Source organism: Ornithorhynchus anatinus, chromosome 2 (assembly GCF_004115215.2).
Source record: "Ornithorhynchus anatinus isolate Pmale09 chromosome 2, mOrnAna1.pri.v4, whole genome shotgun sequence".
NCBI lineage: Eukaryota > Metazoa > Chordata > Mammalia > Monotremata > Ornithorhynchidae > Ornithorhynchus > Ornithorhynchus anatinus.
The window spans coordinates 36,301,250-36,327,811 of record NC_041729.1 but is presented as its reverse complement, the minus strand read 5'-3'; the positions used below and the strand labels follow the sequence as shown (position 1 = coordinate 36,327,811).

Sequence of the window (26,562 nt, the reverse complement as noted above, 5' to 3'; positions counted from 1 at the left end):
ATATGACTGCGGCTTGATGGGCTGGTTGGGTTTTCAGATATATCGAACGACCTCCCGGCTCCTGGCTTCTTGCTCACCTCCATCACTTTCAAGACCCTTTCAATCATTCAATCAATCATATTTACCGATTTATCAAGCGCTTATTGTGGGCAGAGCACTGTATTGAGTGCTTGGGAGGGTACAGTATAGAATGCGATACAGTAATATATAGTCCCAAATGAATAAAGTGAATGTCTTATATTTAGCAGCCCAAGGGGACCTTCCTTTTTTTGTCAGAAGTGCTAAAATAGGATTACCTTACTCCTACAGGCCGGGCCAATTCTCACGATGCCAGGCCTCTGGGGACATCCTTCAGAGGTGAGGCAGACCTGAGGGATTCTGCAGAAGAGCAGAAGTAAGGCCACCCACCCTAACCGCTGTTTTGGAAAAGTTCAAATATATAGCTTATCCCTTGGACCACCAGGCAAATGCCCAGGTGCTCTCTGGGGTCGTCCAACCCTGGAGGGCATATATGCACGATAAAATGACAAAGCAATGTGGCCTAGTGGATAGAGCACGGGCCTGGGGGTCAGAAGGACCTGGGTTCTAAATCCCAGCCCTGCCACTTGTCTGCTGTGTGACCTCGGGCAGGTCACTTCACTTCTCTGGGCCTCGGGCACCTCATCCGTAAAATGGGGATTAAGACTGTGAGCCCCACCTGGGACAGGGACCGGGTCCGACCTGATTGGCTTGTACCTACTCCTGTGCGGAGAACGGTGCCTGCCACACAGTAAGGGTCTAACAAATACCATAATTAAAAAAAGATAAGCCTCTAATCCTGCTGGGCTGATCCTTGAGTTTTCTGAGTTGCTTGACCCATCTCCCGTCCTGAACCTTCTCTCCGGTCAGAGCATCCTCTCTATCCTCGTGTGCCCAACTCCCCCAAACCTCGCTCCGGAGGGCCATCCCTCCCACCCCTAGGCAGGAAGATCGGGGATCTGAAGCCGATGAGGCCCGTCAGCCCACAGAACTCAGAAACCACCCCTGCTTTTGCTTTGGGATCCTGTGGTTTGGAGGAATAGCTCCTCTCTAGACTGTAAACTCGTTGCGGGCAGGGAATGTGTCGGTTTATTGTTGTATTATACTCTCCCAAGTGCTTAGTACAGTGCTCTGCACACATTAAGCACGCAACAAATATGATCGACTGAATTTCTCCGGCCCCCCGGATAGGCACTTGTGATCAGCAATATTGCTCATCCTTAGTCATCCGGGCTGCCGGGGGAGCGAAAGCAGGTCAGGGAAGCAGCGTGGCCTAGGGGAAAAACCACCGGTCTGGATTCCAATCCCATCTCTGGCACGAGTCTGCCGTGAGACCTTGGACAAGTCACTTGGCTTCCTTGTGCCTCAGTTCCCTCATCTGTAAAATGGAGATTAAGACAGTGAGCCCCATGTGGGACACAGACTGTGATTATTTTTTATCTATCTCAGCAGTTAGTGCAGTGCCTAGCCCATAGTTAAGTGTTTAGCAAATTCCACTAAAAAAAAAAAAAAGAAAGAACCCCCAGGTGAACTACAGCTATCTCTTCCCCAGTGAGTTACCCCTCAGTGGACCTTCCCAGTTAGGACCACTCATTCCAGTTAGGTCTGGATCCCAGCAGCCCCAGCTCCTCCCCTTTGACCCCAGAATCACGACCCCAAGGGACGGACGCTAAATTCTCCGATGCCGAGCTCTCCTCAGCTCATCCCCCACTCTGAAGGGAGCAGCAGCCTACAATCCTCTCCCTTCCGCCGACATCACCACTGGCTCATTCGCTCACTCATTCCTTCAATCAGCCATATTTATTAAGTTCCGCACACGGTAAGAGCTCAATAAATACGATTGAATGAACAAAGTATTAATAATAACAATAATGATAATGGTATTTGTTAAGCACCTATTATGTGCCAAGCATTGTTCTAAGCACTGGGGTAGACAGTGGGGTAGAGAAGCAGCATGGCTCAGTGGGAAGGGTATGGGCTTAGGAGTCAGAGGTCATGGGTTCTAATCCCGGCTCCGCCACCTGTCAGCTGTGTGACTTTGGGCAAGTCACTTCACTTCTTAGTGCCTCAGTTACCTCAGATGGGGATGAAGACTGTGAGCCCCACGTGGGGCAACCTGATTACCCTGTATCTACCCCAGCGCTTAGAACAGTGCTTTGCACACAGTAAGCGCTTAACAAATGCCAACATTATTATTATTATTATTACAAGGTAGATACAATATAATATCATTTATGTATATAGTATAATATAGTATTATGATTACAAGGTAATCAGGTTGTCCCACATGGGGCTCATGATGTTAATCCCCATTTTACAGATGAGGTAACTGAGGCCCAGAGAAGTGAAGTGACTTGCCCAAAATCACACAGCTGACAAGTTGCAGAGTTGGGATTAGAGCTCATGACCTCTGACTCCCAAGCCCGGGCTCTTTCCATTAAGCCATGGTCCTCCTCAGTGCTTACTCTGTGCAGAACACTGTACTAAACACTTGGAAAAGTCCAATATAACAATAAAGCATGACAATCCCTGTTGGTCCGCCCCCATTCCTTGGTTCCTGGGAATAATTCCCCAGAAGGGAGAGAGCAAGGGAGAGGAGAAAGTTTTACCAGATGAGCACCACTGTTTGCCTGTCAGTCAATCGTATTTATTGAGCACTTACTGTGTGCAGAACACTGTCCTAAGCACTTGGTAGTGTACAGTCTAACAATCTAACAGATACATTCCCTCCCACAACAAGCTTATAGCCTAGAGGACTGCAAATTCATCTATACCTGGTTATCTCTATATACCTAGTCCTTCAGCAATAAGGGGATGCTCACAGCAATCCCAACTAAAGCACAAGAACTTAGATAGATTGACTGTGGGTCACACAGATGCCAGTCTGGGAGGAAAAAATTGGCACTGGGTCACAGGGTTAAAAGAAGTTGAAATGGAAAACTGGAAACTCTGGTAGAGAAATCTCAGCAAAGAACTGCTCTGACCGGGAGAGGTTCCCGTGGCAAGTGAAAGCCTGAATTTTTTATTCTCACCTTTTTAGGTGTGATATTGGGAATTACAGGTCGCATCCTTTCCCTGAAATGATCTTTGACTCCAAAACTCTGCCCTGAATGGTCAGAGAATTCGGTAGTGGCTGAAGAGACTACCCGGGGTCAGTCATGTCCCCTCTACTGATGATTCCTACTCTCTCCCCTGTAAATTTTGGCTGTTCACCTGCGTGGAGGCAGGGGGTGGGACCAGATGACCTCTTGAGATCTCTTCCAGGACCAGGTATCAGGAGTCCGTGTGAGGTGGCTGCCCACTCGGCATTATGAATGACGGCATCCACGTCCTGTAGACTGTAAACTCCATGTGGGCAAGGATTGTGTCTACCGATTCTGTCGTATTTTATTTTCTAAGCACTTAAGTACGGCTCTGCACAGAGTAAACACCCAATAAATCTCATCAACTGAATGATGTCGATGTCCAGACCGCCCCCCCGCTCCCGCTTTCCTGTCAGACAGAAACAAAGACCCAAGAAGCTACAAGCCAAAGGTAGAAGTCAGGGCAGAAATAATCAGTCCTTTGTAATAAAATAATTTTCAGCAAGTCACACCCAGGATAGGTGGGTGACTAGAAAGACCCTTACACCCCCTAAGGTCTCTCTAGCCTGGCCTTTGAGTGATGTTTGATTTCCTCTCTGACTTGCTCTTGTTAACAATGGTGCGAATATACACACTGAAAAATGACCAGTGGGGCTTTGGAGCTGTCCAAATATTATGGCTAGGGTGTTTTATTTGAATTTTTGAGTCCAAATCAAAGTCAGAGTGATGCAGTGACTTATTTTTAACCTCAGGCTGGAGGGGAGAAGTGGGAGTTTATCAAAACGGCAGTGTCTTTGCAGGTGAGTATTTCCAGAATATTTTTTCTCCTTTTGGCTTCGGTATCATTTGTTTTGGTTCTTGTTTCGCCTGGATATTGAGGCTTCTTTGCTTGAACTGACTTTGTCACATTTCCAGTGATAATGCCTCGTCCTCGCGTAACCTTACGGAGGCAGCGTGGCCTAGTGGAAAGAGCACAGGTCTGGGAGTCAGAGGACCTGGGTTCTAATCCCAGCTCTACCACTTGTCTGCTGTGTGACTTGGGGCAATTCATTTCACTTTTCTGGGCCTCACTTGCCTCATCTGTTAAAGTGGAGATTAAGTTTGTCACCCCCCTGTGGGACAGGAACTGTGTCCAACCCTATTAGCTTGTATCTACCCTAGTGCTTAGAACAGTGCCTGGCACATAGTAAGCATTTAACAACTGCCGTTTAGAAAGAAAAAAAACCCAACAAAACCCTGTGATTGGCACTCATCTCATCATTAATCCATTGGCTATTAATCGATTGATAGTCACTTCACTTCTCTGGGCCTCAGTTACCTCATCTGTAAAACGGCTATTAAGACTGTGAGCTCCCTGTGGGACGGGAACTGCGTCCATCTCTATTAGCTTGTATCCACCCTCGTACTTAGAAAAGTGCCTGGCACATAGTGAGTGCTTAACAAATACCGCAGTTATTATCACTATTCTTACTAAACACTTGGAAGAGTATAATACAACGGAGCTGGTAGGCACATTCCCTGCCCACAACAGGCTTACATCTTTTGCAGTGGTCCCTGTTCTTGACCGAGAGGAAGCCGAGATGCTGAGACACTCAAGCTGGTTTTTATCTGCTATTGTTTTAATGAGATGTTCTTCCCCTCGATTCTATTTATTGCCATTGTTCTTGTCTGTCCGTCTCCCCCGATTAGACCGTAAGCCCGTCAGAGGGCAAGGGACCGTCTCTATCTGTTGCCGATTTGTACATTCCAAGCGCTTAGTACAGTGCTCTGCACATAGTAAGCGCTCAATAAATATTATTGAATGAATGAATGAATGAACTCTGATGTTGTAGCTGTGGATTGAGTGGTTCGACCTCTCAGAAGTAGAGGGAGCTGGGTAACTTCTTGAGAAAAACGAGCCACATCTGGGGTTCTGGAAGAGCATTCTAAGGGATTTGAACAGATTGGAAAACGACCCCAGGGCAAGAGGATGACATTCAGTAAGGACAAGGTAACATAGTGCAAGGTAGTGTCCCTCGGGGCAGAAAACAAATCCCACAAGTTCAGATCTCACGTTCAATATCTGTGTCGATCGATGTGAGTGTACATTAGTCCTTCATCCAGTCCATCTCTGCACTATTCGCAGGGACCCGGTCAGGGAACACAACCTCTCTGCATCAAGAGCCTTCCAGAAGGAACCTCTCAGGTCGTGCCTTTATGATTCTTTCACTTCCATTATGGAGTTAGTGGCTTCCGTCCTCAGGAAGCTTACGGTCTAGTGGAGGGTAGCTTGGCCGCCTGGAATGAAGCATGTACGGTCTGGTGGAAAGAACACGGGCCAGGTAGTCAGAGGATATGGGTTCTGCTCCACCACGTGCCGGCTGTATGACCTCGGGCAAGTCACTTAACTGCTCCGGGCCTCAGTTTCCTCATCTGCAAAATGGGGTTCCAACATCCGTCCTCCCTCCTACTTACACTGGAAATCCCAAATGGGGCAGGGACTGTGTCGGACCTCAGTCCTCAGTACAGTGCTTAACACATAGTAAGCGCTCAAGAATACCACACCGATTAATTATTTTTAGGGGTCGGCAAAAAGGTTACTGGACTTCTCGAGTCGTTTCCTGTAGTTCTTGGGTTAGGAAGAGTCAGTGGCCAGACTGTGGCTCATCCATAATTATCATAACTGTGAAACTTCCTTCTCGTTCTTAACTTGAACTGATTTATCACAAGTCCTCATGACAAAAATGTTATTTCCACCGAGTTCTACGTTACCTCTCGGCATTCAAATCATTTTCGTTGAATTTTTAGCTTGATGTAAATATGTCACGGTAGGTATACTATTTACTTGGGCCCCTTGCTGAGCCATAAGTCAATTCATGGTATTTATTGAGCATTTACTGTGTGCAGAGCACTGTACTAAGCACTTGGGAAAACACACTGCAATAGAGTTGGTAGAAGTGATTCCCGCCCACAAGCAGCTTACTGTCTACAGGACCATTTCAGTTCTGGTTAGTATTAGATTTTTCACTCCAAACAGGTCTGTTTTCATTCAGTTCCTGTTTCCTACCATCACGTTGGCCCCTACAAATCAGACTGTGAGCCCGTCGTCGGGTAGGGATTGTCTCTATTTGTTGCTGAATTGTACTTTCCAAGCCCTCATTACAGAGTTCCGCACAGAGTAAACGATTGAATGAACTCTCTGCCTTCTTTTCCACTCTGGCTTATTCAAGTGGGTTGTTGTTTTAAATCAGCCGTACGGTATATATGCCACTTCCGCGGGGTTTCTAAATTCCTCTCGCTATAACAAATTACAACGGTAACAGATTTTTCTGCGGGCAGGACGTCATTAGAACTGATGGATCCTCCCATTTTTTCACTTAATTGTTGTGTTTTCTTACTTGACGTACCTCAGACAAATTCTGGTTATCCTCTCTTACATAAGCTGGTCTGTTATTGCTTCCCATTGATTGCCTACTGAATTAACTTCAGCAGCTTGACGTGTTTTAATGGTTTTGTTTAAATCCAGTTCATCCTCTTCCTGTGGTCTTTTTTTATTTTTTTTTGGCATGTCCGCATTTCTTTTTCCAGTCAGTATTGGTCTCCACTGATAGAATCTTCTGGAGTTCCAAAATTGCAGTTCTGCCTTAGATTTCTAGCGCTGTTAGATAGGGTGCAAAACGTCATCTTCTGCCTGATAACACGCATTGAATTTGAATCTTTCCATTGTTTCAGAAGTCTTTGTTCAATGATAGTCCCGAAGTTTCTGGATTACCCGGTCATAATTACTCTTTCCGGGCTCTGATAGATTAAAGCTATCAAACGAGACAGCTTCTCCCCTTGCTATATTTAGGAATATCGCAATCTTCTCAGGATCCTCTTTTAGCTATAGTCTACCAGCTCTTAGACAAGTCGAACTAAATGTACATTTGTATAAGTCATTTCCAAGCCTGAACAGTCCATCTTTAAATTGCTATGGATGTCTAGGCGTTGCATGTTTAATTAGGGATTTTTCTTTACTGACCCATCCACAGTCTATAGTCAATTCACTTCTGGTGCCACACTCTCTGTTCCTACTGAAAGGCAGAGCAGAAGCTCTAGGTTTTATAAGACAGATTACTTATTTAAAAGATGAAACCATTCGCAAAACTACCTTGTGTCCAGCTCCGTTCTGGGGACCCTAAGCTCATGCAGTGGGTTTCAGAATTTCCAGGTGCCCCTAGAGTTTTCCTCTCATAAGGCTATACATCGCTTTCCTCGACACAGACAGGGCCAGATCCTTCTGGGATAAAGGGACTGTGTGGGGAAAGAAGGTGCCTAGCTACGAGAGGGCGGGGCCCGAAGGAAGGGGTGAGACGAGAGAAGACATAGGGTGAGAAAGGGAAAAAGGAGGCAAGAGGGAGAAGAAAAGAGAGGAAAAAGAGGAAGAAAGAAGGTAAAAGGAAAAGAAAAGAAGGAAGAAAGCAGAGAGGCAACGGGAGACGTTCAACTAAGCCGGCATTTACTCATCCGGTCGTCTGCACCGGGTGCTTACTGTGTGCAGAGCAGCCAACTGAGCACTGGGTAGAGTACAACACAGCAATAAACAGACACATTTCCTGCCCACAGCGAGTTTATGTTGGGCTGTTACCACTCCTGGTGATCTTGTGCTGCTATACTGTTGGGTTGAACTCTCCCAACTGCTTAGTACAGTGCCCTTTTCCCAGTAAGCACTCAATAAATCCGATGGATGGATTGATGGCAGTGGACCCAGTGGGGCACCTCGAGGGCACCTCGGACTTGTCACCATCTTCACCTGTGAAGAGGCAGTGGTGATTATCCTGGTTGCGATATTCTGTGGGCCCCTAATGGATCCATCCTGGGTCATTGGGGGGGCTGGACAGGGCCCCCCAAAGCAAGGCTACCTCACCTTTTCCAGGATATCAAGCCACACTATCCTGGGCCTACCATTTGGACCCACCACAGAGAGGACTGACTTCGGTGTGGGTGCGGGGTGAATGGGCATCTGTTGGAACTGCGTATCCTACCAGGACTCTAGAAACAGCCTCACAGTTTTAATCAGTGCCGACGTACGACTCAAGCCCATCCAAAGTGATTCATTCATTCATCCAGGCTAGGGGGAGGACCCGGGAAAGGGGCCGGCAGTGAGATGGACGAGCTGGGGCCGAGGTGAGTAAGCTGGTGCTAGAGGAGCGGACTCTGTAGGCTGGGATGTAGTAGGAGATCAGTGAGGTGAGGTAAGTTGGGGCGAACTCGTTGATAGAGCTGATTGGGTCCCCGGTAAAATGTTGGTAGAGCTGGAGATGGGGCCCAGACCTCCCGGATCCCTGCGTTACCCTGACACGACCCCGTGCCCGCACCCTGCTTATTATTATTAGCTCCACTGTGATCTGGCAGGGGGAGCGAGCGGATGAGCAGAGAGAAAAATGTCTCTCGGTGGCGTATCTGGGGAACTGGCAACGATGAGGCAGAGCAGGCAGAAGAAAGTACATGACAGCTTAATGAGCTCTGCAGAAACTACCGAAGTGTAATTGGGAAAGTTTTCCAGAGCTTGTCCGGGACCCTTTAAATAGGGACGGCGGCACGAAAGAACGATCGGGAAAATAGAGCCTTCTTTGCTCCCTCCTTCCCCACCTTACAGTTGCCAGGTGAGTTGCTTTTTTTTGCCCCTTCTCTTCCCATTGTCGCCATCCGTTTCACGAAACAGAGCCGAACGGCTAAGCTCGTTGTGAGCAGGGAACGTGTCGGGTCATCGTTACACTGTACTCTCCCAATAAGCACTCAGTAAATACGATCGACTGACTGACGGAGTGAGAGTGAATCGTGAACCCCGCAGAGCAGGTCTCCTGCTCCCGGCACTCCAGTTTCTGGGGGCGGTCCCCAGCCCAGCGACCTCAAGGGTAACATGGAGGCTGGTGGCCTAGGCAGCAAACGGACAGTCGGGAGAGGTGGGTGTCGGAGATGATCGGAAGGTGGCGGAGCCGGAGGCCCTGTTGGGGAGAGTCTCCCACCTCACTCCTTCCGCTTCGACTGGGGTGTCCGAGCTGGCTCTCCTTCCCCTTTCGCCCCCTCACCCCTGGGGTTTTTGGCCCGAAGCCCGAGCCAGTTACATAACAGGAAGCGTACGCCATCAATCAATCAGCCATTCCCCCCCTCCAGAGTAAGCTCGCATACACTCTGTCTCTCTCTCTCTTTTCGGGAGCCGAGAGCTGATTGCCGGGAGGAGGAGAAGGGTGGAGGAGTAGGGAGGGAAAGGAGGAAGGGAAGACAGTATTAATACTCAGGCGGCAACAAACTCCCACTATTACTGACTCAACTGAAAGTGATTGAGCTTTTTTGTATAAAAAAACTTATGAAGGGAGTTGAACATTTAATCTATTTTTTTTGAATTATTAATTTTTTTCTTCTGAAACAGGAAAAAAAAAGTTTCGACCTGTCAAATGGTACTTTTTCTCTGGGAACGGGTGGGAGGAAAGGAAAAGGAGAAGAATCAGATGAACAAAGGGGAACATGATGGCCACGTTACTCCCGTCTGGCACCGGGCGGGGGGAAGCTGGGAGCCTGGAGGAGTCCTCGCAACTCTGGAGCCATTTTGGTGTTCGCCTGAGTTCAGCTCTGCCAGTGGGGATCAGCGGGACCGATACGGCCCGTGTCGCGGAAAATGGAATTTTCCTCTGTCACTCCGATTTTTGTTTTCCTTTCTGCCTCTCCCCCACGGGGCTACGATTTGGTTCTGGAGTAGATTGGGACGTGGTAGGTGCCAGCTGCCAGCTGTCAGCCTTCTTCCTCCGGAAACCCTGCGGTCCCTCTCCGTGAAACTCTCCCACCTGTTTGGATTTTTCTGGATGAAGCCAGCAGGGGATGGGCCACTTTTGCCCGGCTGCTGGGGAGAGAGAATAACGCTGCGCTCGACACAGACAAAAACAAATGAGAAAACTCTCTTCGGTTTTTTCATACCTCAGGTCCAGGAAGCTCCAAATACTTCTCCAAGCCCGTTATCTCCGTCATGCCGATAACGGCCCTATGAGGCTATGACAGAGATTGTTACCCCTCCTCCCCACCCCTCCCCGCCTTTTCCAGAAGGAGACATGGAGGCCCAAGGAGATTAACCAACTTGCTCAAGGCATCCACCCCTATGCACTTTCCTCTAGGGCCACTGTGTCACTCCGAGTTCTCTGACCTACCCCTTCCTTCCGCTGAACTCCCCCTCCTCTGACAGGCTGGCTTGGTAGGCAGGAGAAGCAGCATGGCCTAGTGACTGGAGCACGGGCCTGAGAGTCAGAGGACCTGGGTTCTGATGCCGGCTCTGCCACATCTCTGCTGTGTGACCTAGGGTAGGTCACTTCACTTCTTTGTGCCTCAGTTCCCTCATCTGTAAAATGGGGATTAAGGCTGTGAGCTCCACGTCCAACTTGATTCCCTTGTATCTACCCCAGCATCTAGAACAGTGCTTGGCACATAGCGCTTAACAAATACCACAGTCGCTCTTATTAATTATTGGTTGCTGCATCCCTGGTGGTCCCGCACCTCAAAGTGGGCACAGTCCCAGTATTGAGCGCTTAGTATGGAGAGAGGTTCTGCCAGCCAGAAGTAGAATGAGGGTGCCCTTTTCCTTGGTGGGGGAAAGGACGGAGAGCAATCCTACTTGGCTTTGAAGCTTTGCAACTTCGAAGCCACCCGATCGGTTGGCCCTGCCTCCTCAGCCTTCTCAGACCGTGTTTGGTCAAGCCCAGCGAGGGCTTCTAGGAAGACAAGGGTGAGAAACTGTGGACCTCAACGTGAGGGAGATAATGGAGAATTTGGGGCCGATTTAGGGAAGGAGCGTGGTTTAGGGGAAACAACATGGACCTGGAAGTCAGAGGAACTGGATTCTAATCCCGTACCTGCCACCTGCCTGCTATGTTACCTCGGGCAAGTGGCTGAACTTTGTGTTTCAGTTTCCTCACTGTAAAATGGGGATTCGATACCTGTTCTCTCTCCTATCGTTACTGAGAGCCCCGTGTGGGACAGAGCCTGTATCCAACCTGATTATCTTGTATCAACCACAGTGCCTGGAACATAGCAAGTACTTAATAGAGTGCTCTGCACAGTAAGCACTCAGTAACTACTACTGATGGTGACTAACAAATACCGCATTTATAATCCAGCACTCAGAACGGTGCGTGGCCCCTAGTGAGCGCTTAACGAATACCATCATCATTAATTAATGTTTTAGACCTGGCTTAGGTCACTGGTTCTCTAGTTAGGTGCTGTCACTTGTGACCCACGTTTGAGTTTGGGGGAGAACAGGTTCAGGGGCTTCAGAATGAACCTGTTACAGGGGAGATGGTAAAGGGCTAGCTCCAGGGATTTTCTCGATATTCATTCCTTCATTCCTTCATTCAATCATTTATTGAGCACTTCCCGTGCGCAAAGCACTGTACTAAGTGGTTGGGAGAGTGCAATGCAATGACAAACAGACACATTCCTTGCCCACAATGAGCTCACGGTCTTGAGATTCCTTCTTTGTCCCTCAAATTATATTTCCAGAATATCTTCGGAGTCAAGGGGCTGTACTTGGGGCTCTGTAGAACGTCGCATAGACCCAGCTCCAACTGGCTCATTTCCAGTTTTCCAAATGACCGATCCAAGCTAGGAATTTGAGGATCCAGAGGAACTTGGACTCAGTGAAATGGAGGCAGAGGGATTCTCAGCTGTTTGGGATGCTTTAAAGGTGTGCTTTCCTGACGGAAGGAGGATGGATGATATGAATTTTAGAAGTTAATAATAATGATGATATTTTGTTATGCATTTACTATATGCAAGACACAGTACTAAGTGCCCCTTCCAGCACCAGGATGCTATGAGTAGGAGAGGATCTCTCTCTTTTTTAAATAGTATTTGTTAGGTGCTTTCTATGTATCAAACACTGTTGTAAGCACTGGGGTAGATACAAGTTAATCAGGTTGGGCACGGTGCCTGTCCTGTATGGGGCTCGAAGTACTAGGGAGAACTGGAGAACCGAGGCCCAGAGAAGTTAAGTGACTTGCCCGAGGACACTTTGCAAGCAATTGGCAGACTTGGGATCAGAAGCCAGGTCCTCCGACTTCCAGCCTGTGCCCTTTCCACTGGGCCGTGCTACTTCTTCCATCATGCCCGTCTTTCTCAGATTAGCTTAGGATTCAAGCCCACCTCGGCCCCTTCCCCCCTCCACCACCTATTATTATTATTATTGTACTTGTCAAGTGCTTACTATGTGCCAGGCACTGTACTGAACGCTGGGGTAGATACAAGATAATCGGATTGGACTCAGTCCCTGTCCCACATAGTGCTGACAGTCTTAATCCCCATTTTACAGATGAGGAAACTGAGGCCCAGGGAAGTGAAGCGACTTGCCCAAGGTCACACAGCAGCTATGTGGCGGAGCTGGGATTAGCGACCAGGTCCTTCTGACTCCCAAGCCCATGCTGTATCCGCTAAGGCACGCTTCTACTCACTCTCCTTCATCGTCATTGGTTACCAGGGGCTTTTTCACCTTAAGAATCCCATCCCAAACTCAAGCCCCACCTTATGCCAGTATTGTGTCCCACCCACTTGGGGATCCTGTCCTTCTCATCACCCCGAGTGAGCCGCAAGGCCCCGGCTGGCTCAATCACTCCACCATTCACAGTCCCGGCTGTCTGCTCTCATCCCCGGATCCGCCGGCTTCTAGCCTCCTCCCACCTGGACCTCGGACAGGGTCTAGCAGCCGGTTACTGTTCCATAAATACGTAAGAATCATGAGTGGAATTAGGGGGAGGATACAGTTAACGATAGTCGATCATGAGAGGACCCTGTTTCGACCCTTCTCTCTAAGATACGGTGGGTTTAGGGTCTTGCAGTGGCAGCAGGGAGAGCAGGCGGGGAAGGAAGTTAGGTCCTTGGACCTTCTGATCTCGGCTCTTTGGTCCCGGAGCCCGGGGCCGCCCAAGTTCAGGGAGTTTCCCAAATAAACGAAAGTGCGAATGCCCAGTTGGGCTTCCACCGGGGGATGGCGGTCCCCAAGGAACAATCAGTGCCGTTGGCCCAAGGGGGAGGTGTGCGAGGACTCGGGATTTAACTCTAATGGGCTCTGTCATCACTCGCCAGGATCCCTCAGCAGGCAGCGGCGGACATGGCACATTCAGCCAGGGGCAAGGGGAACTGAAATCGCTCCGATGATTAACGTGGGCCACCAGCTCTGGCATGGAGCCCTGCAGGGCTGATAACTCACAGACAGCGAACCCAAACAGGGCTGACAGTGGCTCTGGGATTCGGGATGGGCCCGTTTAGAGGGGGGTTGCCGATGGAAGGGGTGAGCCACACGTGGGAGCAGTAGGTATCCTCCAGGAGAGCCGGGCCGTAGGGCCACAGGGCCGGGGCTAATCCCGGGGCCCTGGTACGATCCCTGACTACTCCTTCCGCCATCTGCCCTCCGAAGGGCTCGGGCCAGAGAGGGAGGGACTCAGTCCGTGATGGAGGAATATGAAGAACAGAGTGGGGGTTGCTCCAGGAGCCAGGCTTAATCCAACATACTCAGGTCGGACACAGTCCCTGCCCCACATCCGGCTCACGGTCTTAATCCCCATTTCACAGACGAGGTAATGAAGCACAGAGAAGCTAAGTGACTCGCCCAAGGTCACCCAGCAGACAGATGGGAAGCAGCATGGCTTAGTGGACAGAGCACGGGCCTGGGAATCAGAAGGACCCGGGTTCTAATCCTGGCTCTTCCACTTGTTTGTTGTGTGATCCCGAGGAAGTCGCTTAACTTCTCTGTGCCTCAGTCACCTCATCTTGTAAAACGGGGATTAAGATTGTGAGCCCCACGTGGGACAGGGACTGTGTCCGACCCGATCATCTTGTATCTACCCCAGTGCTTAGAACAGTGCTTGGTACACAGTAAGAGCTTAAAAGGTATCATTTAACTTAAATGGCAGAGAGGGATTAGAAACCAACTCCTCTGACTGTTAGTTACGGGCTCTTTCCACTGGGCCATGCCGCTTCCATAGCATTCCCTACTTCCTCTACTCCATGTTCCAGCTTCCTTCCTTTTCCCCATCCAGTATCACCTTCTCTCCAACCTGCTTCTGCACCAGCTCCCGGACTGCTGTGGGGAGAAGGCTGGTCAAGCCCTTCTCCTTCTGGAATGGAGACCCACATCGGAGCTCAGAGCAGCAGGGGGAATGGAGTCTCATTTCTTTTTCGCTCCGGGCTGATCCCAGCAGGACCAAACCGGCTCGGAGAGTCATGAACGTGTTATTATAATATCAGCACAACAGAGCTCTGTGGGAGCCTCCTAAACCTTTTAAAAAAAGTGTTTCTTCTTCTTTTTTTGTCAGTCCAAAGGAGGAAGAAACCATTGCTGAAATTCCTTGAGGGGATATCATGAGAGCAAATAAGATGGGACTGAAATTAAAGGGAGAGGTCAAAGCTATTGGCAGTTCCACTCTTTTGAGTGGAACCAGGGTTTTGGGAGGTTGTACCGTACTCTCCCAAGCACTTAGTACAGTGCTCTGCACATAGTAAGTACTCCATAAATACCACTGATCGATTGGAGGCTGCTGTTTCGGTTGTGCACTGACTCCCGAGGAGGCAAAAGGCTTTAATGACAAGATCGGAATTCTAGTCCTGACATGGCCAAGGGTTTTCTGCCTCACCGATCAGTTAACCAGTGGAATTTATTATCGTGTGCAGAACGCCGTACTAAACCCTTGGGAAAGCACACTATAAGCCCATTAGGAGTCTATGGTCTACAGGGAGACACTGACATTAAAATAGACTAGCAACAGGGTAAAAAGTAGAGTATAAGAATATTTACCAAAGTATTGTAGGGCCGGAGCGAATATCAGAGTGCTTGTACACAGCCATGTTCACGGTTGACCTAGAGGGGAGGACTGATAGGGGAGATAAAGGACTCAGTCTAGGAAGGCCCCTTGGAGGACATGCGGTTTTAGGAAGGTTTGGAAAGTGAGGAGAGGAATGAATTGTCAGCTACGAAAGGGGAGGGAATTTCAGGCCCCAGGAAGAACATGGACAAGGTGTCGGTAGAGAGATAGGTGAGATTGAAGTTCAAAGAGTAGGTTGGTTTGGGAGGAGCCCAGCACAGGTGTGCGTTGGGTTGTACTAGGAGTTTAGCAAGGTCGGGGAGGAAAGGAGAGGGGGAGAAATGGGCTTGACTAAGTCATTTATATCCTCCAGCACCCATATGCTACCTAACCACTTGAGTACTCTCATCTATGTTCCTCCCCCTCAAGTAGTACTTGGGTACACATCTCTGTACTTCATTATTTCCTTCTACATATAATTTATTTTAGTGTCTGCCTTCCCCACTGGTTTGTAAGCTCCGTGAGGGTACTAATTCTATTGTACTCTCCGGGTATTGGGTACTGTGTTTTACACATGGCTAGCACTCAATAAATGATTGATCGACTGAAGTCATTTCACCCTTTTGTGTTTATTTTTCTATCTGTAAAATGAGGATAATAATACCTCTTAAACATATGGGGAGAAAGAAGCTCATAAAAACGTAATAATCATGGTATTTGTTAAGCGGTGTGGCTTGGTGGAAAGAGTACCGGTTTGGGAGTCAGAGGACGTGGGTTCTAATCCCAGCTCGGCCACTTGTCTGCTATGTGATCTTGGGCAAGCCACTTAACCTCTCTGGGCCTCAGTTACCTCATCTGTAAAATGGGGATTAATACTGTGAGCCCCATGTGGGACAACCTGATTACCTTGCACCTAACCCAGCGTTTAGAACAGTGCTCGGCACAGAATAAGTGCTTAACAGATACCGTAGTTATTAAGCATTCAAAATGTACAATCACTAAGCTAAGCACTAAGATAAACAGATTACGATCAGATCTGATTCAGTCCCCAAGCCTCATAGGGCTCACTGTTTAAGGGAAAGTAGGACAGGTATTTAATCTCCATTTTACAGGTGAGGAAACTGAGGCACAGAGCAGTTGAGTGACTTGACCAAGGTCACAAAGCAGGCAAGCGGCACAGCCGGGATGGGAACTCAAGACTCCAGACTCCCAGTCTTTGAGCTTCCCAGTAGGCCGAGCTTCCACTGCGAGGATTTAGGAAAGGACATGGGAGAGGAGAAGGGGGTTTACATTATGAATCCATTTTTCACAGGGTACATAAATAGGCCCTAACCCTTCGACAACGGGATCATCTACATCTGTAGCAACTACAAATTGGAAAAATGGTAGATGGGACCTCCTGGGTGCTGCCATCCTGATTTTTCCTTAGTTGCTGTGCCCCAAGAAAGAGCTCGTCGGGATGACCTCCCTCTCAAGGTCCTTTCCAGCCCAGTGACTAATTCTAAGTCGTTTAAAGGACCAGGCTTCTGGGTGGGAGCCAGAAGACATCAGTTCGAATCTTGCCTGGGTCACTGAGTTGACAGGTGACGGTAGGAGTAGTCTCCCTTTTCTCCTCAGACTCAGTTTCCATGTCTGTAAAATGGGGCTCCCAGGAACGCTCTGAGGATGAATGACAATATTCCATGGAGTTCGCTGAGCTCCTCGGAGCAGACCCCTCAACGGACACGGTGCGTCCTGACGCGACCCCCAACCTCAGAGAGAAGGTGGGTGGCGTGTGGGGAAGAGGGGGACTCCTGGACACTGGGAATTTAGAAAAAGGCCTCCTTCTCTGAGGATACCCCAGCAAGTCCTGATTACTTCCCAAACTCTGGTAGGTTGTTCTGGAACCACTCCACCGTCCCCCCACGAAGAAGCGGGATTTCAGAAACGGCTCCACCTTCCCAGCCTCAGTCTGGCAGGGAGGATTGCCCAGCGGCGGGATCCTCAGAACCTCCGGATGAGCGAGGCCTAGCCAGGGCGGGACCCAATGGTAACAAAATCCCTTCTGGCTTCCGAGCGCCTGCCAGTCCTAGCTGAGGTCGGCTTCCAGCTTTCCCTTGGCAAGAGCCTCTTTTGACCTCCTAATCCCTCTCCCGCCCCTTTGGGGAGGGGGGACCCCCATTTCCTGTAACACACGGTCGGATATGCCGGCATCCCGAAAGCCGCCAGAACGCCGGGCCGCTCACGCGTCTATTTACTTCAAGTAACGGCGTTACCGTGTTCTCTCTCTCTACTCATCGGGGAGCTCTCAAATGAAGTCACCACCCTGCAGGATCAATGCTATTTTCCATGATGCTCCTTTGACACTAAATCCCCTAAGAGAGATGGATTGATGCTGGGATTTTTTTTTTTGTTGTTGTTCTTGTTGCTGTTGTTATCGTTGTTAATGTCCTGCAAAGATGGGCTCTGGAGAATTCTTGTGCCTGATCCAATTAGGAACTGCTCCAGGCTCCCTGGCTCTCACACTGCTGTCAGACAAGGTACAATAGATCCAAATTTGGGAGCAGCAACAGATGCAAGGAGGGGAGTAGAAAAGATCAGAGTTTCGCATGCGTTTTTCTGGCCAGCTCATTTTGGGTGAAAGGGGCCCCGGTGGGGGTCCGGAGCTCTGGAGCGGAAGCCGAGGAAGGGGGTTCTACCCCCAGGGGGGAGGGCAGTGGAAGGTCCCCCCGTTCGGACGGTCACCAAGTCCTGTCGGATTATCCTCCACGACATTCCCAGATCTGCCCCTTCTTCTTTATCCTCGACTCTGGTGTCATCCTGGTTTTACTACTGCATCAATGAGCCCCATGTGGGAGAGGGTGTGTCCGATCCGATTATCTTGTATCAGAAGCAATGGGTTCTAATCCTGGCTCCGCCACTTGGACCTTGGGCAAGTTACTTAACTTCTCTGTGCCTCAGTTACCTCATCTGTAAAAACGGGGGTGAAGACGGTGAGCCCTACATTGGGACAACCTGATTACCCTGTATCTACCCCAGCGCTTAGTACAGTGCTTGGCATATAGTAAGCGCTTATTAACAAATACCATAATTATTATTATTATCATCTCAGGGCTTAGCACAGTGTTTGGCACAGAGTAGCACTTAATAAACATCATTATTATCAGCCTCCTCGCTGGACTACCTGCCTCAAATTTCTCCCTTCTCCAGCCCATACTTTCCTCCGCTGCCAGGATTGTTTTTCTAAAACATCGTGCTGCACGCATCTTTCCCCCTTGCCCCCCCTTCGCAGATGCCTCAAATGGTCGCCCATTCATCTCTACGTAGAGCAGAAACTCCTGTCCCTCAACTTTCAGGCATTCACTCGGCTCTCTCCCTCTTACTGAGGAGAAGCAGCGTGGCCCAGTGGAAAGAGCACAAGCTTGGGATTCAGACAACCTGGGTTCTCATCCCAGCTCTGCCACTTGTCTGCTGCGCGACCTCGGGCAAGTCACTTCATTTCTCAGTGCCCCAATTTCCTCGTCTGTAAAACGGGGATTAAAGCCGACTCCCTCCTACTTAGACTGCGAGCCGCGGAACGGACAGGGGCAGTCTCCAACCTGATTATTACCCTATTTATTTTTTTAATGAGGTGTACAACCCCTTGATTCTATTTATCGCGATTAAGTTGTCTTGTTTTTGTCTGTCTCCCCCAATTAGACCGTGAGCCAGTCAGTGGGCCGGGACTGTCTCTATCTGTTGCCGAATTGTCCATTCCAGGTGCTTAGTACAGTGCTCTGCACATAGTAAGCCCTCAATAAATACTAATGAATGATTGACTTGTATCTACCACAGTGCTTGACACGTAGTAGATACTATTATTTTTACTATCCACTGACTTCTCCCACTAGACTCGGCTCTCGCTCTTTGTTTCTCTCGAGCCAACCTACTCACTGTTCCAGCCCTAGTTCTTATCTCCCGGCGACTTCATGCGTGCATCCTATTCCCATCATATCCCTTCTGAAATCATATCTCCTCTAGTAGATCTTCCTGATTAATTTCTAATCCTCCCCCACCCAGCCCCGCCGGTTATATCTACCAACTGTATATCTTACATACCCTAATACTACAGAGCAAACTCTGTTCTTCCTTCTGGCTGTAATTTGTTGTAATACCTGTCTCCCCCTGCGATACTGTAAACAAAATTGTATTGTTTTATTGCTATTGTATTTGTCAAGCGCTTACTATGTGCCACGCGCTGTTTCAAGCACTAGGGTAGATAGAAAATCATCAGGTTAGACACAGTCCCTGTCCCACAAGGGGCCCACAGTTTCAGCGCTGTATTGCACTTTCCCAAGCGCTTAGTACAGGGCTCTGCATACAGTAAATGCCCACTAAATACGAGTGAGCGAACGAATGAACGGCTGGTTGAAACCACTGAATCCATGCCCGACAGATGAGAAAACAGCGAGGGCAGGGGTCACGTCTACTAAGTGTTATACTCTCCCAAGTGCTCAGTACAGTGCTCCGTAAACAGTAGATCCTCAATAAATATTATTGCTTGATTCTGTCCCGGGGGTCGTGGGAGGCCAGGGGAAGAGGAGGCCATGAGCTTGGTTTCCTCCCGCAGAAGGCCTCCTCAAGGTAGTGTTGCTGTCTTGGGGCCCAGGAGACAGGCTCTACCTTAGTCCCCTTGGAGAAGAAGGCAGGAGTGTGTGGGATTGAGGATAGAGTGGGGAAGGGTGGAGAGACTCCCAGGTGCTCTGGATTGCAGATCAGCGGAAACCAGGCCCATCGACTGCCAAGGCCTCCGGCCCGGCCGGCTCCCCTCGGGAACTCGGCTTCTCCAGCTGTGCCGACCCCGGGGTGGGCCAGGGCTGGGGTGCGTCCCCCTTTTATCTTGTCCCGAGACTGAACGGAATGCTAGCCCCTCGGATCCCCGACTGACCCCCTCCCTGCCCGTGGGCTGGGAGGTCAGGGGCCCATCCTGCCTCTGCTAGGAGCCCAAGGCCACCCAGCTCGGTCCCCCCGCCTCCCAGCCCGAAGGCTCCAGATGTGGTGGTCCAGGTGATGGTCTGGGGCCGGGCCAGCTCCCTGGCTCTGGCCCTGGGAGGCCCCCGCCCCGTGTGGATGGATGGATGGATGGATAACAGGAGCCTGCTGCTTACTCAGCTGGCCGCAGCGGAGCGAGGGTCCCGCGTGTGGGTGGTGGCTGGGCGATGGAGTTTGGGAGCCGGTCCAGAGCTGCCTCTTGGGGTCCGGGAGTCCACTTTCTGAGAGGGCGAGTTGGATGTCCAGGACCGTCTCCCCCGACCCCAGACCCCAGCCCACGGAAGCTTCCGTTCCCTAGAAGCCCGGCCCCAGAGGTTGCAGGAAGGGTCAGAGAACGGAGAGAAACTGATGCCCAGGGAGAAGGAGAGAAAGGGGAAGGCAAAGGAAGGAATTCTAGAAGCCTGACAGCCCCTTTCCCAATCCCCAAACCCGAGAGACGTGAACACTTCCTGGCCAGAGAGCCCTGTAACCTCACGGAGAGACTCTATCCAAGGCACATGTACAAAAATAATAATAATGTTGGTATCTGTTAAGCGCTTAGAACGTGCAGAGCACTGTTCTAAGCGCTGGGGGAGATACAGGGTAATCAGGTTGTCCCACATGAGACTCACAGTCTTAATCCTCATTTTACAGATGAGGGAACTGAGGCCCAGAGAAGTGAAGTGACTTGCCCACGGTCACGCAGCTGACAGGTGGCAGAGCCGGGAATCGAACCCATTACCTCTGACTCCCGAGCCCGGGCTCTTTCCACTGAGCCACACCACAGTCATGTGCACACATACTCCCATGGACACACGCATGCACACACAGAGACACGGACACACACACGCATACACACACATGGCCCTGGACACACACATGAACCCAGACACACACAGCCTACTTCCCTCTTGCTTCTGGAGGTTCGTGGGATTTCTTTCCCCTTTCTTTCTGTCCCTTATCCCAACAGTCCCCTCCTCACTCCGGGATCCTTAGCCAAGCCTTTACTGAATAATAATAATAATAATTATGGCATCTGTTAAGTGTTTACCAGGCTTCAGGCACTGTACTAAGCACCGGGGTGGATATTAGCAAATCGGGTTGGACGCGGCCTCTGTCCCGCAAAGGGCTCACAGCCTTCATCCCCATTTTACAGAAGAGGTGACCGAGGCACAGAGAATAATAATAATGACGACGGCACTTGTTAAGCACTTACTACGCGCCGGGCACCGTACTAAGCACTGTGATGGGTACAAGAAAATCGGGATGGACACGATCCCTGTCCCTCATGGGGTTCACAGTCTTCATCCCCATTTTGCAGATGAGGTAACCGAGGCACAGAGAAGTGAGGTGTCTCGCCCAAAGCCACGCAGCGGACAAGCGGCGGAGCCGCGATTGGAACTCATGACCTTCTGACTCCCAGGCCCGGGCTCTACCCACTACACCATCCTGCTCCATCTACTTGCAAGGGGGAAAGGGCGAGGGGGATGGGGAAAAGGGGTTTTATTGTTTTCAGAGAGGTCCGGAAAGATGAGCCTGTGCTTAGAACAGTCCCTGGTACGTAGTAAGCGCTTGACGAATACCATCATTGTTATTAAAGTTCGAAAACCTTTTTCTATTTCATGGGGCGGGAAGGGGGGGGGAGGGGGAGAGAGAAGGCGGCTGGGGGGGGTGGGGGGGTGGGCGGGGGAGTAGAGAGAGAAAGAGAGGGAGGGAGATAGCGAGTAGTCATTTGGGAACTAAAGTGCTGTGTCACTTCTCATAGAGATGTTATATTTATTATCTAGCTGCACGTGAGTTGCAAAAATATTTGAGATGAAAGAGAGTGGGGAAGGGCAGAATCTCCGCTTTTATAAACCACCGGCCCAAGTCGAATGGCAGCTCCGGATACCGATCCGCTCCGTCTCCTGCCTTCCCCTGATTGCCCAACTTGGCCACTGCCACCCCCTCCCACCTCCTTCCCCAGCCCCGGGGGCGTCTCCCCTTCCCTGAACTCGGAACGAGGCACAAGAGGGCAGGCAGCAAGGCCAACAACCTGTTCTTTCTCTCCTCTCCCTTTCCCTCTCCTCTTTCTCTCCCTCTTCCTCTTCTCTCCCCTCCTCTCTCCATCCTCTCTCCTTTCCTCTGCTCACCCCTTCCCGCTCCTCTCTTCGCCTCTCCCCTCATCTCTTCTCCTCTCTTCCCCTCTCCCCTCATCTCCTCTCCTCTCTCCTTTCCTCTCCTCCCCCCTCCTCTCTCCTCTCCTCTCCTCTCCTCTCCTCTCTCCTCTCCTCTCCTCTCCTCTCCCCTCCTCTCTTCTCCTCTCCCCCCTCCTCTCTCCTTTCCTCTCCTCTCCCCTCCTCTCTTCTCCTCTCCCCCCTCCTCTCTCCTTTCCTCTCCTCTCCTCTCTTCCCTTCCTCTCTCCTTTCCTCACCTCTCCCCCCTCCTCTCTCCTTTCCTCTCCTCTCTTCTCCTCTCCCCTCCTCTCTCCTTTCCTCTCTTTTCCCCTCCTCTCTTCTCCTCTCCTCTCCCCCCTTCTCTCCTTTCTTCCCTCTCCTCCCCCCTTTCCTCTCCTCTCCCCCTCCTCTCTCCTTTCCTCCCCTCTCCCCCCTCCTCTCTCCTTTCCTCTCCTCTCCCCCCTCCGCTCCCCCCTTCCTCTCTCCTTTCCTCACTTCTCCTCTCCTTTCCTCTCCTCTCCTCCTATGTTAGAGGCTCCGGGGTTAGAGCCGTGTTCCTGGAGAGTGACTGTGCGGGGAGGCATGTTGGTGGCTGGGGCCTGACAAGCCAAGAAGTGGACGGGACAGCACTCAGAGGCAGCAGGGTGTAGTCCCTGTCCCACATGGGGCTCACAAGTCTCAGTGCCCATTTTACAGATGAGGTGACTGAGGCACGGAGAGGTGAAGTCACTTTCCCAAGGTCACACAGCAGACAGGTGGCAGGGCCGGGATTAGAACCCACCACCTTCTGACTCCCGGGCCCGTGCTCTATCTGCTGTGCCATATTCTTTGTCATAATGATGATGATAATAATAATAATGGTATCTGTTAAGCACTTACTACGTGCCAAGCACTGTACTATGTGCTGAGGTAGATACAAGATAATCAGATCCCACATGGGGCTCACTGACTAAGCAAGAGGAAGAACAGATTATGAATTCCCATTTTGCAGATGAGGAAACGGAGGCTCGAAGTTAAATGACTTGTCCAAGGTTATACAGCAGAAGAGTGCCAGAGCTGGGATTAGAACCCAGGTTCCCTGACTCCCAGACCCGAGCTCTTTCCTCTAGGCCACAGTGTTTCCCTGTAAGATCTATACTGGAATTATACAGATCAATTGCAGTGTCAGATGGCACGGTGGATTGTGGGGTGAGCTGAGGCCCGGGGTAGGCTCATCAGGAGAACTGGAAACAGTGGCAACGGAAGCTGGGCCTGCTGGTCCCTCTGGGAGGATGGATGAGGGGCCAGGCCAGGGTCCTAGGAACTTTCCAGGATCCTCCTTCTTTTGACGGCCAAGCATCGGGACATGGCCTCCGCGTGCCAGGGCCTCAGAGAAATCAGACTCCAGGCAAGAACTGCGGAGAAAATGGAAATTCCAGCATCTAGCAGTGGTCCTATTCTTCTTCAGGCCTCCCTGCCATCAGAAGCCACTGATGGGTATGGGAAGGTTGGAATAAAAGCTTGCTCCCTGATTAACATTCTAGGGATTTCATAGATGTCCTAATCTTAGCTATGTAGGCTGCCCTTCCCAAGCATTTAGAGTACAGTACTCTGCAAACAGCAGGTGCTCAGTAAACTGAGAAAGGTTCAGATGGGTGTCTTAGGGAGAAATAATTGGAAACAATTGATTCCCAAAGCCAACCTGCTTATATCTCCTCCTGGTTTGATTTACTTTCTTTCAGTCCTCATCCCTCAAAATGGTGGTCGTCTAGAAAAATGAATAACAAAAGCACTTTTTCTTCATTAACTAATTTTCCTTCCTCTACCTCCTCACCACACCTCCGATCAACGGGGCCCCGGCACCAGAAAAAGCTTTGTTTCCCTCTTGCTTCTTTGGCGGTAAATCCCGTAACTGCAGGTGCGGTCCCGGTAAGGAGGTTTATCTAGACTGAGATTGGTGTGTGCTTGGGATCAGGCTAGCAAGCCTTCCTCCCTTCTGCACCTCCCTGACTCGCTCCCTTAATCCCTCCCTTCTCCCCGCCCCAGAGCGCTTATGTACCGATCTGTAATTCACTTATTTATATTAATGTCTGTCTCACCCTCTAGACCGTGAGCTCGTTGTGGGCAGGGAACGTGTCGGTTTTCTATTTCACTCTCCCAAGCAGTTAATACAGTTGACCGGCTGACTCCCGGGGAGAAGCCTCTCTGCCTCTGGCCTTGATGGCTCTCCCAGTTTTGCGGGGAGCGGATGGGGAGGGTTGGAGGGGCAGAGCTCGGCGTAGCCATCTCTGAAAAGAGCTAAAGAGACCTTCGTATTTTCAGCGCTTCTTTCCTTTTCTCATCTCCAGCCTCATTGTGAATCCCCACCTCACCACTGCCCCTATTAGGGATGGGAGCGATTCAATGCCCGGCGGTGGTCCGGAATATCCCAGCTGGAGGCAGGTCAACAGATTTCCAAAGCGACTGGAGCATTGACGAGAGAAGGCGGCAGAATCTCCAGGGTTTGAGGGAGGAGGAAGCGAGCACGCCGGGGCTGAAGTTCGTCGGCCGAAGAAGCCAGCGGCCGCGTGGGAGCGACACAGGTGTTGTAGGGTTCGCGCCGATTTGGTGAGTGGGTGGAAAAGCCTCAGAGAAAATTAATCGAAATCTCACCAACTCTTCATCTTTCCAGGGGCCGATTAGCCAGAGGATGGATGATCCGGGTCCGCGGTACCTGCCTTCTTGTCGCTCTGACTTGGAGACGTTTAATGGCTCACCGACAGTCGAGGAGCAGAAAAGAGCCCGGGCTTGGGAGTCAGAGGACATGGGTTCTAACCCCGGCTTCTGTCTAACTCTGGGCAGGCCACTTAACTTCTCTGTGCCTCAGTTACCTCATCTGTAAAATGGGGATTAAGACCGCGAGCCCCACGTGGGACCACCCCATTACCTTGTATCTGCCCTAATGCTTAGAACAGTGCTAGGCACATAGTAGGCGTTTAACAAAAATTATTCTTATTATCCCATCAGAAAGTAGGAAATGAAAAGGCTTAATCGATCAATCAGTCAATCAATGGTATTCACTGGGGGGGGGGGGGGCGGGGGTTACCGGGTGCAGAGCACTGTACTAAATGTTAGGGAGAGTACAACAGAGTTGGTAGACACGTTCCCTGCCCAGAAGGAACTTCTAGTCTAGAGAGACAGGAAAAGAATATCAGGGACTGTCTCTGTTGCCGAATTGTACTTTCCAAGCGCTTAGTACAGTACTCTGCACACAGTAAGCGCTCAATAAATACGATCGAATGAGTGAATGAAACTCTAATCGTTTTGGCTTGTGTTTGTTGGTGGCTCTGGAAGCAGTTGGGGAGGGGAAGTCAGTTTAAAATAATAGCTCTCATGAAGCTTTGGGATTATCTGCAGATTTCATTTATTTATCCATGCTGTCCTTCTCTCTCTCTCTCTCTCTCTCGCTCCCCCCACCAATTCCTTCGGTTAATCGAGTTGTCTGGACGATAAATAAGAACCTCGGGACTGCCTTCTGAACCTCCTGCATGAGTCCAGGAGGGTCAGAGGAAGTTGGCTTGCTGAAAAACAGGGATCGTGTCTTGCCCGAGAAGCAGCGTGGCTCAGTGGAAAGAGCCCGGGCTTGGGAATCGGAGGTCATGGGTTCTAATCCCGACTCCACCACTTGTCAGCTGTGTGACTGTGGGCAAGTCACTTCACTTCTCTGGGCCTCAGTTCCCTCACCTGTAAAATGGGGATTTACTGCGAGCCTCACGTGGGACAACCTGATTATCCTGTATCTACCCCAGCGCTTAGAACAGTGCTCTGCACATAGTAAGCGCTCAACACATACCAACATTATTACTGTCCCAAGCCCGTAGCACGGTTGTCCGCGTATTGTAAGCGGTAACAGTAAGCGTTCAATAAATACCACGGATTGATCGGCTGATGGGAAGAGAGAATGACACTTAGCTCCGAAGAACCAGAAAGAGCGCGGCCCGGTGGGTAGAGCAGGGGCCTGGGAGTCGGAAGGACCTGGGTTCTAATCTCGGCTTGTCTTCTGCGAGACCTTGGTCCAGTCACTTGACTTCTCTGGGCCTCACTTACCTCACCTGTAAAATGGGGATTAATTCTGTGAGCTCCACGTGGGACATGGACTGTGTCCCAACCTGATTAGCCTTCACGTAACCTACCACTTAGTACCGTGCCTGACGCATAGTAAGCGCTTAACGTACGGCACAAGAAGGATCCAGTGGTTCCTGTGGCTTCACATTGGAAAGACGTGTTCTGAGGAGTCTTCCTCAATGGAGACGGAGGATTCGTGGGGCTTTCTGCTCAAGAGGGTTGAGAGAGAGTTAAGGCATTTGCTAAATGGGCTTCATTATTCATCGAACAGCACTGAATGCTAGGTAGGTGAGATCATTAGAACAAAATGTTCCACAGTTTGCTATAGGGTTTACCTTCTTCCAGAGATGGGGAAATAGGAAAAGACACCGATAAATAAGCTTTTTCTCAATAGAACATACTTTCCAAGGTTTCCTAGGAATTGCGGGATCCGAA

The 26,562-nt window shown here is 50.2% G+C and overlaps 1 long non-coding RNA gene across 1 annotated transcript in view; it reads left to right on the top strand.

Moving 5' to 3' along the window:
- The window catches only part of LOC114809119, a 35,205-nt gene extending 10,387 nt beyond the window's left edge, over positions 1 to 24,818 (top strand). The window contains exons 3-4 of the long non-coding RNA XR_003756880.2: positions 24,372 to 24,605; positions 24,695 to 24,818. This is a non-coding gene — a long non-coding RNA (uncharacterized LOC114809119). The remainder of the gene's footprint in view (positions 1 to 24,371; positions 24,606 to 24,694) is intronic.
- Positions 24,819 to 26,562: the final 1,744 nt, after the last annotated feature.